Here is a 17,500-nt window from a genome sequence, read left to right as displayed (position 1 = left end):
CCCCTAGCTTAACAAATCATACGCAAGCACAACTGATGAAAATCCTTCAATCATTTTTTTGCAGGCAGGCATCTTAGACCATAAACTCCCTTTGTTGAGAACAAGATGCACTTTATAAAAGCCATATCAGTTTCTGGCAGCAGGGTGAAGCACCAGAGGAAAGGTGGACACACATTGGTTAAAAGTCTGTCCCCCTTCATTTTGTGTGTGTGAGAGAGAGACAGACAGAGACAGAGACAGAGACAGAGGTAGAGACAAAGACAGGGTGGGGTGGAGAAAGAGGAGAGAGACAGAGACAGAGAGAGAGACGCAGAGATAGAGAGAGATAGAGAGAGAGAGAGAGAGAGAGAGAGAGAGAGAGAGAGAGAGAGAGAGAGAGAGAGAGAAAGAGAGAGAGAGAGAAAAGAGAGCCCACAAGTCTCCAGCTACTGTAATAGTAGCTTGATTACAGCTTAAGCTTCCCTGAGTCCTTGCAGATCTCTCAGTTTGCAGAATGATGGCACTGTACACAATAGCTGAGTGGCCTGAAACTTTAGTGTTTGCTCTCAGCCTAGGACATAGGATCTGTCTACCTTTATGAAGTAGGTAAGTAACCATTCATATGATAAAACTGATAATACTTATCACTCCAAGTCAATATATGTGACAATAATCAGTGAAATAGGTAACTTTCCAATTAAACATGGCAAAACTCTAAATACATTCTGAAAACTTCTAAAATAAATGAATATACCTTTGTTCTATTATGACAAATGATACTCATAAAACAATTCATTTGTTTTATACTCCTGCCCCCTCCAAGGAAACTATTATATACAGTCTTCACAGTGGGAGAAGGTATAGACTGGAAAAAAAAAAGAAAAAAAACAAACTAAACTAAGAAAAACCAAGCCTCTCACCAATATTATGTGCTTAACAAATTCTTAAAAAAAAAATCCTTGAAGAATAAAAGCGTCAGTGAAGGTCACTGAGATATTAAGTATGAAGAATAGCTGTTTAATTCTCTTTTTACTGTAATCAAATCTAATCTTGTCAGTTAAATCAAAGAGAGGAAGTGATCAGTTTAGGATACATCAGAAGATTTACATAGTTGGAAAATGAATCAAAATTCATTTTGGTCTCTGAGATGGCTAAAATGACAGGCTAATTGCTCCTGAATCAAACATCACAAAGCTTAGTGTGTAATTTTAATCATTGATGAGCTTCAGGTTAATTATCCACATAGCATGCATGCAGTTTTAAAAACCAGTTGAAATAATCTGATAACTATGAGCATGAAAACCTAATAATTTCCTAATTAATCTACAAACAGGACTGTTTACCTTTGCAGTTCTGCACAAGCAAGAACAAACTAAAAAGGCAACCAGAGTGCCCCAAACAATACCCACTACTAGGGTAAAAGGAGATCAGGAAAGAGGATCTATGGATTGAAAGCAGCAGTAGCATTTGTAAGTGATGGTGCATTGACTGTTACAGAAAAAGTGTTAAAATTCTGTAACCCAGTTTGTATATGAATTTCTGTTTTTTTTTTTTAATGGATGTTGCATTAGACAAATTACAGCTGTCTTGTATGGGGGTGGGGAGGAGGGCTTACAGTAAAAAGTAAGATGCCTTGGTACAAATGAAGCTTTTCTACAAATTACACTGTTTTTGGAGGAAAACTTTTGAGCTTTTTTCTTCATTACTTGAAAGAGTCTGTACTATATAGCATTCAGCATACCAAAATAATTGCTAACAAGAGTCATGGACATCAAGGCTGTATTTCAAATATCATTTGGTAATTCTGGGCAGACATTATATGAATATATGTGTAAGTATACATATATATCCTTACTACAGATTATATCCTATTACACATATATCTATGTATAAAATTTCACCATTTCACAGCACAAAATAGCCTCTGTCATACTTTCCCTTTCTGCGACTTAAAAGAACTCAACTTAATTTCCAAAAATTTGCCACAGCACAATTATGTGTGTGAGCAAGGGAGAAAGAAAACCATAAAAATGATTATATATTTTGCAGAAAAGTTCACTACACTGTTGATGGCAGCAGTGGCTAAATCAATGCATCATAGTCATGTGATAGTGCTTTTTTCATTAAATTAATTGTAAATTATTTCATACAAATGATTTATCAATCCCTTTTCAACAAGTTACACGTTAATCAGAAACTTTAAGCAATTTCATCAGCTTCTTATAATATGATTGTGAAAACAAAAGTAGGTTTCATTCTAATGAAAGTAAATGACTTCTTTGACCAGATGAGGAAAATACTTCAATTGTCACATGTATTTTTATATTTCGACTGTTTGCTATCTTTGTGGCAATGTTTATTCTCGATTTATTTGAATAAAATTACTTTTAAAGATTTCTACAGTCGGGTGTGTAAAATGAAAGTGACTATGTCTGCTCCGCGAGGTCACTGTCATTAGTCAAAAAAGAACCTTCTTTTGCTACAGAGATCCATCTTTAGAAACTTAGGCAGAAGTTTTATACGTCAAAATAAACACAGGACAAAGTACACTACTGAGCTTTCACAAAACTAACTCATTCTAAAATGACTATACAACAAGTTTAAGCCACTTTAAAAGTTTCCATGCAGTTTAAACTGTTTATTATACTGTCCTTACCCATTTCCATTTCCATAATTTGTAGGGTATATCAAAAGTTCTTTTAGAAAATTACCAAAGTTATAAAAAAGAAAACAAATATAACAAATGCAATAATGTTCCAGTGCTAAATCCAGAGAGATACATACATACCTGCTGGTCTGCTTAGAATTAATTTAACTTTAAAAAAAATTGGATATTCTCAGTCATTCACAAGGTCAGTGACTTTGATCACGTAAATTCCTTTTTCAGAACTAGTGGTCAGTATTCAGAAAAGAACTTATATTGCTACCTCTCCTTTGCTCCTGAAGTCACTGTTCTCTAAACTCTGCTCAGCTAAATTACCAAACCCACCTACAAGGAGATTTGCTAATGAAAGGGGAAGGGCAGGGGGGTGGTGGGGGTGGGGGTGCTTTTTGAACAATAGAAGAATTCCTCTGCATTTAGAATACAGAGTTCCCATTAGAACAAAGAATTAGAAATGCCAGTATTACCTCTGTTTTTTTTTTTTTAATTGAGATTGTCCCAGACCTCTTCTATGGTCCAGTGAGACAGTGTTTGTGAAATGATTAAAAAGAACGTGATCTGATCAAGAGGATAGAATAATGGGAAAGGAATGCTAGGTTAGCCACAGTGCTAAGTGCTGGGAAAGAAGACCAATGGGCTCCTTAGCCTATTGTTTTTATTCCCATCTGCTCTTTAGCTATCTCCTAACACTCTGAGTCTTTATTTACTCTGTTTCAAATGGGTTAAAAGTTGCCCACTTACAATGGAATTTCATAACAAGTTATAAAACTTTAAAAAAAGAGAGAGAGAAAGAAAATAATAAAAATCCTTGAATTATATCAAGTTTCCAAAAGGTCATCACTGTCTCTGCTGTGGCCTTTTCCCCATACCAAATCCTCTATCAATATGTCATAGTGAGTTAGGCAAAGACAAAAGAGAGGCCCAGTGTGAAAACGCCACATATATCTAATCCTGACAAAGCAATGAATAGACCTTCACAAGTATAATTATACTTGTTTATTTGTTGCCACGTACAGAGGACTGATGAAAAAATCCATCAAAGTGGTATTATGCAGACACCAAGAGCTTCTTTTCTTTGGTTGCTAAAGCCACATCGAGGCTTAAATTCCTTATTGTTAAATTCAGAAGAAAGGAGGGGGAAAAAAGATTTTGGCTGGACTTTTTTTTTTTTTTTGCATCAGTTGCTGACAGATCTTTTGTGTACAGCACAGTATTATTAGATGCATTAGCTAAACTTGCTCACCCAGCTACCTCATTTTGGCCCATATTGGAATCTATAATTATAAACTACTATATAGTGGTTCCTTTTAGCTGGGTGTGGTGTGCTGACCATAAGATGAGCAGCTCTTTTTTCACAACCTCTCTTCTGAAATAGTAAGACACAGGTAAAGTACCTGTGTGAGGGTCATAGCTGCCCCAGGACACTTTTTAGATGGGACTTCAGAATTGTTGAAAATGGGAAGGAGGGGGAGAGAACTTGGGGGTGAAGAATTGTAGGAAGATGAAGGACAAGGAAGCCATCTTTTACTCCATCTTTCCTAAGTAGTTATTTATTACTTCATAACATCAGTTGTGTAACTTTCTTCCAATATAGTGTTAAAAACTTAAGAATTACCAAAAGTGAAGGCAAATACAGATGTATCAGAGAATTGAAAATATTAAGTAAAATGGCTTTAAACCAGACTATTAAGTAACCATTATACTCTAATAGACACTAAATCAAATAACTTAACAAAAGCACATTTTTAGGGGGGAGGAAAGAGCCAAATAAGCTTTTTTCTTGCAGGATAGAAATATATCAAAGTAAAAGCAATCTGCATAGTTAATGTTTGTGAGCTTTCCAATTTAAAACAGAAAAGCTGTAATTTTTCTTTGCTGGCAATCTGGAAACACTCTGGAGTTAATTACAGCTGATTCGAAGTGAACCACACAAACAAAGACCAGTCTATGTCCAGACAATTATACTGCATTAACCAGCTTAGAGCTTCCTGCTGATGTTTCAGGGCTCTTCTATTACACCCTTCTACCTTCCCAGCACGATAGAAAATGCTTCTGCAAGGAGGAATTAATGAAGAGACTGCAAAAGAATGTGTGACGACCTCTCCAGACAGGGCAGAAACTTTCCACCCATGTCACGACAAAGGGGAGAAGGTAATTAAGGTTGAATAGAGGGATGTAACCAAATAGATTATGCATTTAAAACCTGACCATTTTAAAAGACAAAAAGGGAAAGTTTACCCAAGATGAACCAAAGTGTGCTGTTCAACTACATGGTTTTTTTCCCATTTTCCTTGTCTTTCCATCATTAGAACCTAAATTACTTATCAACACAGATTTTTTTTCTTCACTACTATAAACAAATCCCATGTCTGTCTGTCTCTCTCCCCTCTCTTCTCCTTCTCCTCCTCCTTCTTCTTCTCCCTCTCCCTCTCCCTCTCCCTCTCCCTCCCCCTCTCTCTCCGCCCCCCTCCTCTCTGCCTTTCTTTTCTCTCTCCCCTTCTTCTCTGTCCTTCTTTCTGTCTGTCTCTCCTTTTTATTTTTTCTTTCTCCCTGGGTCCATTCTGCATAGCCCCTCCAGTCAATGGTTTAATTAATAGTTCTCATAATGCCCCCACATACATATACATGTGCATGCTTTAGCACTGCTAGGAAAAGGAACATCTTAGAAATAGGTATGGTTCTTTTAAATGCAATTATGACTGGGGAGAAGAGTTGTTTTACTTCTTTACTTTCCACAATTTTAATGAAACTCCTCCAGCTGCTTTCCCTTCAGAGAAGGATCAGCATTCTCAGCTTAACTATAGTACAGTGTGACTCATTTTTTTGTTGTTGTTTCAGGAAAGAAAATTTCATAATCAGTATTCAAGATGGGCCCATTACTTATGTTACCTCTGTAAACAAACTTGGGTTCTTTTAACCAATCCATTTGATTTCTAATTTCCATATTCATTCTAATTGAAAATTAATAGTTTGCATTGGTGTGAGACAAGGACATGAACTGTAATTATGTGCAGTACTTCTTTCTGATTCTTTCTTTGATACTGTTTTGCTAGTATTCCAGCTGACACTAGGGCTTTGTAGTGATTGCTTCATTAATGGATAAGGATGTCCTAATCAGCTAAAGTATTACTAGAAAGCTGTTGTTTGCCAATACTGGGAGGATATACCGACTTTTTTCCTTTTTCTTTTTTGAAAGAAGGTGCATCTGAATGATAGTGACCCAGTCAGCCTTAAGCATTAATCACTTCCCTTTGTCTCTTCTATGCAAAGTAGTATAAGAGTTAAAGTGATGACTATTTAATCCTTTTGATTTTCCTTTTCCTAAATAAATATTAATCTACAAATCAATCATGTCTGCCATTATAACACATACAATATGCACTCCAAAAATACTCAAAGGTTATGTAAATTACTCTCAATTTTACAAATTTCTCATTAATGAAAAGTCTCCATATTTTCCCTTTCACCCTTCTCTATCCCTATCCCTCTACCCCCACCAAAAACCCTGTTATATTTGAAAGTTTTTTAGTTTAAAAACCTGCTAAACATGATACTCAAGTGTAGACTACATTTTCTTTCCTTAAAAGAAGGTAATAGTCTTAATAATTTTGTAAATATATGAATCATGTTCACAATGAGATCCCCATCCCCCTTATGCTACTGTTTCTAGTCTTTAGAGGATGACAATCTAATCCATTATACCTGAAAAAAATCTTAGTATTGAGAATAGAATGTTTTTGTATCACAAAGTTAAAGCCATTAAGAAAATCTGAATTACTCATTAAAGATCCAACTTCTAAAGTTACAAGATTTACCACTATGTTCAGCCTAGTTAAAAGAAAAATAGCACACACACAATTAATATTCATATGTTCCGCATGTTACAAAGAAAGGCAAATAAGAATAAGTTATTTTTATTCATATACAGTCTTTAAGGTAACATTGGCTTAATCAACTTAAATTTTGGTTTTGAAAGTAATTATAAAATTATTTTGATCAATGATTCACAAGTCTGTCTTTCACAACTAATGCCATAAACCAATGCTTAAGTGCATTTAAAAAAAAATATTAGCTTGCAGGGTTACCCTAGCTGAAATAGATGCATAACAATAATAATAAGCCAGTTGTTCAAGTAAACACCCCTATTCCCTAAATAATGCTCATCTTCGCATACTTTGAAAAGTTTTAATGAAAGATGTTAATATAGGATAAATATATGGTTGCATACTTTTAAAAGTCAATATCTAATACTCCTCACTGTGCATCTTTAAATAAAAGCATTATCCCTACCAAAGAAAGTTATCTTTTTTCCCCTTCTACTTAAATGTTTTTTATTAAGAAGAGTATTATGTCTAAGTGAATGAGGGGTTTTTGTTTGCTTTTTACCAAGGTGTAATTCAGCTACCTTTTATGCATGAGATAATGGTAAGTTTGGGTTTTTTTTAGAACCAAGCTTAGTTGGCCATTTTGTTTTTGTTTTGAGTAGTCTTTTGACATATTTTGCACTGAAAGTTAATTTGATTGCTGTGCATAAGTGAAGTGAGCAATTCAGTAATTAACTTTTGTGTTTTAAAATGTATGAACTTTAATTAGATTTCATTATAAACAAATGTCCACCATAATTATAAGCTCCTTGGTTTACCCACATATTATCCCTTCTCAAACAAACTTGATGTCAGACAAATTAAAATCAAGCAGTCAGCAATTCTGAGTTGAATTTTACATGATCTGCTGGTAACCTGATTACTTTAACTTCAATATCATTACAGGAAAAGTATTTCAGGAAAAAATAATTACAAGAATTCCAACAGGAGACAAGCTTAATTGTATTGATTCAAAAGATGCATGTATAGAGGAACCATGTTGAAGAAATAATGTTATCTTAAATCTGCAATTTCTATGAAAATGAAATTGTCTTGCATGAAAGAGGCAATTTAAGATCAGTGCCTGCAAAAGTTGAGGTACTGAACTAACTAAATGATCATTTATGGCCAATTATTTTATACTTTAAGCAGCAAAATATCAGTGTGGAACAACTTCAAGGCATGAAGGTTTGCAGGTTTATTTACTGACTGGTGTATCTATTAGGACCAAGAACAAGTGGAGCTGTCAGGACATAATGAAGGTAAATGATTAGTTAGCACTGAGACTGAACTCTTCTTCAATGCAATAAGAGTTAATTAAAGTTTACCACCAAACATCAACCAAAGCAGGATGTTGATCAGGTTTCAGCATTAAGTGCAAACAGACAATGGTTGGCAGCAATTAGTGCAGCTATCAAATGACATGCAATGATAATTATACATTTAAAACAGCTAAAGAGCTGGAAAAAAAAACTAATCAGCCTCTTTGACTACAAATACTCAAAGGGCAGGAAACAGGTATCAGATTATTTCACGTTAACGCTGTAAATCAATAGAATTAAACAAGAAAAGGTTGTATGGGCACATTATCTAAAAGAGAACAGTTCACTGTACCCAAAATGAAATAAATCTGTTAGACTTGGTCTGTCAAAGATAAGAACTTCTGTAGTTAGTGAAAATAAGTTACTTTTCAATTAAAGTTGCAGAATGAAGACAGCACAAAGAAAGGTTAGCTTCTTGGTTTTGTACAAACTAAACAATGCAACAAGTATCTCAGTACCAAGTATTGTTATTTAAATCAAGTATTAACTTCCATTCTACTGTGTTGTCTAATGTACCTTTTGGCAGAATGTTATCTGAGCAGCAACAAAAAAAGATCTCCCTGGAACAACAGCCTTATGCTTTTGGAGGGGATCATACTTATTTTGATATTTTAAAAGTCAAGATTTGAATATATGTTAAGCTGTACTTTCCTTTGGTACTCCATGCCAATCCTGTTCTTATTTTTTCAAGGAGCCTGTATGAAATCACATCACTTTAAGTAATTTTAATAAATTATTTCACTCCTTTGCATGTTATTGTACCCCAGACTAAAACAATTCTATAGCAATATATTATTGTTGTTTCTCCCCCCCACCCCCTTTCACAACTAATTCTGTTATGCTAGGGATTTGTGCACAGAGTTGGCTAATCCCAGCATTTCCCTAGAGCTGAATCTAAGCCATGGCCTACTCCCAGCACAAGAGTGTCTCCAAAAGCCCTTTCGCCCCCTTCAGCACTCATACACTCATTGGTCCTGACATTTTCACTTCAGCCATGACAAATGAGCTGATGGCTCTGATCAGATTGCACACGAGAACTGCTTTATCTAAAGATATATCATTAACTCTCATCACTATCTCCTAATATGACTCCTTTTGGTTAATGTCTTGTGAAAATCTGAGTAAATTTTAAAATATCTTAACCCTAAGTAATAAGAAACAAACCATCAAAAAGAAAAGGGGAAATCAAACGTGGACAGGATAAGAAAAAATAAAAGGCGAGCATTAACTAAATGTTGCTCTGGGGATTTAAAGAACTGTACTCAACCTTTGCCCCAGTGCAAACATGCCAGTTGACTGTCTTTTAAAAGTCCCTTCCCCCACTGTGGGCTTATAGAACCACTCTATAATTTTTATATAAACACAAATAACACTTCTCAGATACATATGGCAATTACACAAATGAGCTCATTTCTTTAGTCCTACTGCAATACATCGTTTTCCAAATTTAAACTTCTTTTACATTCATGGATCTTTAAAAAATCAGTCTTTTAAAAGAATGTAATTTTTAGGAATCTTAGTGCTCAGATTTGAATTTGATTTTCAATAAAAAGCAAAACATATAAGTGTTCAAATAGTGTAGTATTCCAAGTGTTGGGCTAAGAAGCTAAGTTCCTGTTACATCTAGAGAGTTTACAAAGTGTGTATTTCTTGTAACCTCTTCTTGAAATTCATCTGAGGATACACATCTAGACAGACAGAGTCAACTGTAACCCAACAGATCTCTGGAATGGAGGTCAGGCTTTGAGGTGGAGAGCTATTCACTTTTAGACCATGCAAGAAGCTCTTTACTCCTGTTCTTATTGGCATCAGTTCCCCCTTACCAGAGCAAGAACAAAGCCAAGTGCTCGTGTGAGGTTTATGAATAAATCAGAGGTGAGCCACTTTAAGTGCTGCCCACGATTTCCTTGTTGACAGTGAGCTCTTAAACAGGCTTCTAGGACCAGCAGCTCCTGGCAAACCTTAACGGTGCCTAATCTGAACCCTGCTTCATTTCAAAAACCAAACATTTCAACCCATTTTCCCCTCAAGTCTTCACCTTTCCAATGAGTCAACTAGAAAAGTTAGCTATACTTATCCTTTTTTTCTGCCTATCCCACAGCCATCTAGAAACTGGAGAGAAAGGACAACTTTATAAACTACCTTCTTTGCCTTGGGAAATAATAGTAACAATAAACTGCAAGTGGATTCTAAGTAGCTATCAAATTAATATCATAGAATCACAAAATCTTGGATCTGGAAAGGACCTTAAGGACTATCTAATTCAATCTCTTCATTTTACAGAAGAGGAAACTGAGGGCCAGAACTAGAAATATTCTCTAGATTGCATAAAGAAATTGGATAGCATACTTTTCTGCATTAAAATTACTATCAATATTATCTTTATTTTTTTCCTTTCATGGGTTAAATTCCAACGAACTTAGTTCAAATATACACAAATATTGACATATCCTGAGCACTATGAAGCAGATTATGTGTAAGCAGAACCTAGAACAGGAGTACTAAAATTATTTTTCTATTTGTAAAATAAATTTATACTGTTTTCCTCAAAAAAAAAAGTATTTCAATTGGACAAAGGTTGTAAAACCAACTTACACAGCTATTCAATAGGATGAAACATCAAAAATTCCAGTCAGTTTTGTTCATGGGATCATAGACTTAGTGTTGGAAGTGACCTTAGAAGTCATTTAGTCCAACCTGCTCCTTTTACAAATGAGAAATCTCAGAGAGGTTAAGTCATTTGCCTATGGTCACACAGCTAGTAAGTTGTCAGAGGAAGTTCTTTCTGATTTGAATCCCAAGACTTTAACCACTATACCCAAGATGATCATAAGAAGTCTAGTATAGTCCTAAAAAGTTATCTATTTAAAAAACTCACAAGAGAGTAAGTCACAATCAGGAAGGTACTGGGAGTTCAAATCTCATTTAAATCATATTGAACTTAAATAGAACCCATTCAGCTGTATAGTTCAAACTTATGAATTCCATAAGCCAAGAAAATAAGTCCATCTCATTAGAATCCTTTGCAGTGGTGATTATCCTGGAATTCCCTTTAACTTGGGGACATTCCACAGAACCAAACTATCCTGTGATGGTAGAAGGTCAATGCATGTGGGCAGATAGCTATAGGATTTAAATTCCCTGAAGGAAGGCCCTGTTTCATATTTGTCTTTGTATCCCTAGAGTCCTAGCAATACAGCCCAGTGATTGAAAGAAAAAGAAAAAAAAAATACTACCTCTATCATTTACTATCTTGTGTGACCTTGGACAAGTCACCTAACACATGACCCTCATTTTCCTCCTCTGTAAAATGAGAGTTGAATTAGATAGTCTCTAAGGTCCTTCCTAGCTCCAAATTAATGATTTTAAGCTTTGTTTCTCTTCCTTTCCTTCTTCATTAAAACATCCTGTTGACACTGCTTATTCCACTACAGGGATGTATTTTTCCCTGAAGATATCTTGGCACATTTTAAATGAGCATTGTAGTATGATAATTCTAAAGTTTATGACCTTTATTTTAGAACTGGAAGAGACCTTAGTGTTCATTTACACCAAACTTCTCATATGACAGGTGAAGAAGCTGTGGCCAAAATGATTAAACAATTTGTCCACGGTCACAAAGATAAATGTAGCTGGGTTTGGGTTTGAATGTAGGTCTTTTGACTCTACAGGTATCGCTCTTGCTCCTAAACCATACTGCCCCCCTAAATATATGTAAAAGAGCCATAGCATTGTCTTAATCTTTATGTCCCCTTTCATCTTATAATGAAACCAAAACTTTTTTTCCCTCTGATATATACTATGTAAGACAATCTCTTCAATTCACAAATTACAGAATTACCAAATCTTACCATCAGTTGGGAATTCAGATTTTTACCTATACAATCTTCCATCTAATGCCAGAACCTTTCCTGTAGCATCCTTTACAGATGTCTATCTAACCTTTGTTTGAATGACTTTAATAATGGGAATCTTATAAAGCTATTCATTTCATTACTGGATATCATTAGAATTTTTTTATCATAAGCCTAAACCTGCTTCTATGTATCTCCTATCAAGAGGTTCTCCTTTTGCCCATTAAAACCACAAAGAGCAAGACTACTGCCTCTTTTCCCTCAAAGTTCTTGAAATATTGAAAGGCATGTCTTCCATCAGTCATCATATTTCCACATATAACAAGGTAAGTTTCATCGAACATTGAACATAAGAGTTGGTTTCCATCACTTTTGTCATCGTGATTACTCGATTTAGGATTTCAGGGAACACCAAGGAAGTCTCTTAGGATAACAGAGCCCATACATGATGAAAGAAAAAGAAGAGATAATCAACTACATCAATATGTATATGTCACCACCTTTACAAACTTTTTTTATTGATCAGGAAGATTGTTTGAATATTCACACACATATGCATGTATGTATATGCAACATACATATTTGAATGACTCATATGTCATAAGTAAGAATATCTATTGGCATACATGGGTAAAGCATATGTTGAATATATATATATGTATATTTGCTTATGGTGATCAAGAAAATATATAGTCATTAAACCATAGCTGTATATAAGTAAAAAATAATCAGAGAATCATATAATTTTTAAGAGTTAGAAGTATGCAGTTCAACTCCATTACTTTATAGGTAATAAAACTGAGGCCCAGAGAGAGGTATAGAGATCTGCCCAAAGTCACACAGCTAGGCAGTAATAAATCTAGGACTAGAATTTGGGTCCTTTGACCCCAGGTACATTATTCTTTTCATTACAACAAATCTGAACTTTCTAAAGAAAACCTAAAGTTTCCATGTGGGAATGGCCTTCCTAATTTCATGAAGTGGTGTCAAAGTCTCAAACTGAAAATGATTAGATATTTTCAATCTACAATTACATGGGGTCCCCAAAATAAATGGGGTGAGTCATAACCCCCTATCAGAAAAACTCCACTCTCCACCCTTTCTTTAATAACAACCAGGTGGCACACAGAAGTTCATATGTTTCTGTATTTGAATATTATTAAAACTATGCACTTCCTTTATTCTTTTGGTAAAGAAAATAGATTTTTTGGAAGGTTATAAATTGTATATTTTTACCTTAAAGTCATTTTTTTCTGGTTAATATGATTTAGAGTTAATTCATGCAGAATGCTTTCTTGATATTCCAGCTAGAATGGAAATAGAACTCATACAAAATTCATCTTTATGGGGAGATATTTTATATGTTAAAATACATGTCATTGTGTGATCAGTGTACACATACTATTGTATTCTGTACTAAAACACATTTTAGCAAAGGAATTTCTATTCTTCCTTGATCATACATGGAATTTGGTTTTAAAACTATTGACCTGAAGTACTAGAACACCTACATAGATACTACTACTTCTGACCTTTAGATCATTATGACATCAACTAATTCAGTCTACTAAAAATTCCTATTTTTAAAGATTTTTCTTAAGGATTGTGAGATGGATAAGGAAATTGGCAGGCAGTGTAATAGAATAGATAGACTCTGGATTTGGGATTTAAGAGGTCTGGATTCAGATCCCATCTCATAGCTATGCAATCACAGGTAAGTTACTTCAACTTTTAGAGCCCCGATTTCTTCATGTAAAAGTTGGAGATAATACTTATACCACTTACTTCACAGAATTTTTGCAAAGGAAAAGCTCTTTGTAAACCTTAAAGTTCTCTCTCTCTCTCTCTCTCTCTCTCTCTCTCTCTCTCTCTCTCTCTCTCTCAATTATCCATTTATCTATGTCTGTCTATATTATCCCATTAGAAAGAAAAAAAACCTTCCTACTATGTTTTATAGATAATAATTAATCAATTGTGCACATATATTAAAATACTTTATGATACATATTTGTTTCACTTATACATTGTTTAAGTATTTGGAAAGTGGGAGACAGCGGGAAATACTCCTAAGCTAGAATCCTTATACGGTGCTGGAAGCTGCAAACTTTTCAAAGCAAGTTTTGAGCTTCAGGAACTAATGAATTAATTAATAAATTAAAGTATTAGTATTGTATTATATATACATTAATGTTGCAAAAAAAATGAAATCTTTATACCAAAAAATAATGACAGTGAATCCTCATTAAAAGACAATTTGACTTTGTCTATTAAAGGAATGTGAGTGACACTGTGATCTTGGTTATATCATCAAGGATAATTGAAACAAGTACCCAGAGAAAATATGTGCTTTTAAGTTCTCACGTGTGTCTATCTCTTCACATATAAATATACGCTCTGCTTCCCATCTCATTCTCTAAAATCTTAAAATCTCAGTATCAGAGCACTCTAGGTTCTTGCCCATTCAGTAAGAATGCAGACATCACATCAGCTACTATTAACCCATGTGTTATCCAGTACAACAGTGGCTGGAAAGCTGCCAGTTACAACACACGGTGCTTGGTTAACAATGTTTTATAATACAAATGAATTTATTTTTTAAATTAGCACATTTTTCATATGGAAATACCTTAATAAGCCCTTCTACATGTTTGAAAGAATAGCCACCATGTGGATTTTTTTTTGTTCTTTTAAAAGATACTTTAAAGTATATCATTAAAGTTAATCATAAAAGTTTCTAAAACAACCCAGAATTTCTTTACCAATTTTTAAAAAAAGACTCTAGTAAAGAGTTTTGGTCATTGTACAACAAAGATCAAACACTTTTCCTAGCAAATAGTTCCACACTCAAGAGGCAACCCTTACAATTTTATTTATATGAAAACACTTCTGATTTCCCAAGTTTCCATCTAACCAAAATAACAGTCCTGGAACAATCATGCCTCTAATGTACAAAACCTAATTCAAGTTCTGTAGACTAGGAACAAATGGGACAGGTTAATGTCTTGTGGAATCTGCCAACACTTCTCTGTGGTAGCTCTCAATTGATAATTATGGTGACCTGAAACTGGAAAGAATCTATTTAAAATGCATACATATAAATAATTATCCACACTGCATCTGATTTACATATGCACAAAAGAACCAATTCCCACCTTTGAAAGTGTCTCAACACTTATGGTATTTTAACTGTCCTAATTACTGTTGAGAGAACATCATTAGGAGCCCTGATCACATTGTCAACTGTGAACCAGTTACAGTCCTAACTAGTGACAAGGGAAAACCTACTGTAAATGTTTGAAAAAGTTAAGATAAAACACTCCAAGAAAGAATGGGGAGGAGACTTTTTCACTTAATAAAAATACATCATACTCCTGATGATGATGGTGGTGGTGGTGGTGATGATGTTTAACAGATAAAAATCCTATCTTTACCTCTAAGCTGAGAAAAAAACTTGATAGCCACTTCCTTCTCCTCCTTCTTTACATCAGTCCCCCTATCCTATACTCAATCCATACCAAGGGGGGCAGGCCACTTAACATTTAACATTTAGGCCATTTAATACTGCCTAAGAGTTAGAAATATACAACTTTTCCCAAAATGTTGTTCCAACAATTGAGACAAATATTTAACACTCTTCTCCATAAACACATTTTATCCTTCCCGAATTAAATGTACATAAGGTATTATATTCTGTTGTCAGCTTCTAAAATAACTTTTTTTCAAGTAAAATATTGAGAATTCTTGATGCCCAGTAGTCAATATTTGGCTAGCCTGTCATGTTTCTGAAACTCTTCTACATATGAACCTATGTTTATCGTCCTCTAGCTGTGCGATTATCATACATATTACTTCACATGATGATGGAAACTCAGGACATCTTATAAAGTTGCTGAAATCTGAGCCTATGCTTGTTTTCTCAAGTCTTGGACAAACATAACTTTAGGGAGAGCTGAGCATAGGCATAAAAAAAGAGGAGACTGCATTTTCATCTTCCTTTCATCTTAGTCATTCAGTCATCCATTCAGTGCCCTATTCAACAGAGCTTTTCATTATGCAAAAAAATGCTAATCCTTTTCCGATGCTTTCACACTTGTATAAACCCCCATTCCTCCAACTGAAAAGCAATTATATCAGTTTACCTTTCTGTCAAAAACAGGATTAATATTCCAATACTAGAATCTCCTTTATTTCTCTATCTTTTTGCTTTAGGAAACTGGAAATTATTAGTGGAAGTATTCTGAGAGCAAGAATACATAGTTTAAATATGATTATGTTAGCCAATGAAAAAGAAGGGGAGAAACTTCAGTTACTGCAGGAACTCTCTTCTGTGACAGAACTGACCTTCCCTCTGCAAAGGCCTGAATAGAATGAGACTCACTCTGGTCTATTAATCAGAAACAAATTATGAAAGAATGTGGCTGGACTGGTTGACACTATCCTGTCTTGGGAGACTCAGTAACAGCCTAGTAACAATGTCCTCTTCATGGGTAATGAACAGCCATGACAAATGGGGCAGAGAAACTATTTATTTGCATATGCAAATTTTCACACAAGGGAAACATGTACAAACAAGTGTCATTGTAAGGTGGATTAGGCAAACAGCGCTTTCTTTTTAGGACATTCTGCAGCCCAGAACATTAGTCAGCACAATTAAAGCAGTCTCCATGGAGACTAATGAAATTTCACCATGGTATGAGTTAAATTAGATAGCTAGTTATGTGTTTCCACAATCCAACTTGAAATCCATTATTGTTTCAGAACAATAAAGCAATTGTGCCTAGCTGATCTTTGCCAGCTCAACAAGCTCCTAAGTTGACAATTTGCATATGTTAATATAATTAAGCACTAATTACATGAAACTTGTACATATTCACATGCACTTTCCCTGGGCGCTTTTTAGTTTGAACCTTGGCCAAGTGTTTAACCCTTTGAGTGGTTCTGGAGCAGGAGAGTTCTGCCTTGGGGGTACAGCCCCCAAGGCAGGTATAGAAAGGCACTTCATTTATAAACACAAAGCTTAACCTGACTTCTCATATTTCTAACAAGGCCAGAAAATATTTTTGTGTCTACTATAGCAGGGGGACAAGGGATGGTGTGGTATATTCTGGAGTGGGGGTAGTGGTGGTGGTGAGAATAAACAGATTATTGTTTTGAAAGGCAAAACCAGTAACTGCATATAGGAATGAGATAACATTCACTTAAATAAAATGGCAGAAAATAATTTGCTGTCTTTAACATACTCAGACCCTGCAAGCTCAAAATGGTCAAAAACTAGACTTGGTTGGATGTCAGGGTCTGACAACAGCAAAAATGGAAAGCAGAAAAGGAGGGAAAAAAGAGCAAGCAGCAATTAATGAGCTTTACATAAATATATGCAGAGGCAATTAAGCAATGTTAATTACTATGACAGCAGTTAATTGAATATAATTAGATATTTTAAGCCAATGAATAAAGCATAGTTAAGATTAATTTTATTGAGATTAATAGTAAATAAGAATAGATTAACTGTGTGTTTTGACAGGCATAAAAAGTAGTTCTGCAAATTAAACAGGAGAATAGCAACTAGCCCAAAAATCATATATTATTTTAATGTCACACCTCAGAATCATCTCCTCAATAAACATGACTTTTCAAACCCAAACAGACAGGAATCTTGAAGAAAAACAAACAGCTTGCAGAGATTAAAGAGCCTTTTGTCCTTTTTCATGTGCATTTCTTTTAGCAGACTAAATTAAGCGAGTCTGGTGTACGTTTTTTAGGAAGGAACATTTCACACTGAATGGAAAAAATGTTCTATCACATATGAAATTCATGCAGCTG

General features: G+C 34.7%; 1 protein-coding gene across 5 annotated transcripts in view; it reads right to left on the bottom strand.

Annotated features, from left to right (window-relative positions):
* ZFHX4 (zinc finger homeobox 4) overlaps window positions 1–17,500 on the bottom strand; it is a 239,808-nt gene that overhangs the window by 210,649 nt on the left and 11,659 nt on the right. The gene's annotated exons all lie outside the window — the stretch shown is intronic.

Source organism: Petaurus breviceps, unplaced genomic scaffold (genome assembly GCF_028583685.1).
Source record: "Petaurus breviceps papuanus isolate PSGF00001 unplaced genomic scaffold, PetGlider_PUasm1.0 38, whole genome shotgun sequence".
In the NCBI taxonomy this organism is placed as follows: domain Eukaryota; kingdom Metazoa; phylum Chordata; class Mammalia; order Diprotodontia; family Petauridae; genus Petaurus; species Petaurus breviceps.
This window is presented reverse-complemented; position numbering and strand designations above follow the sequence as displayed.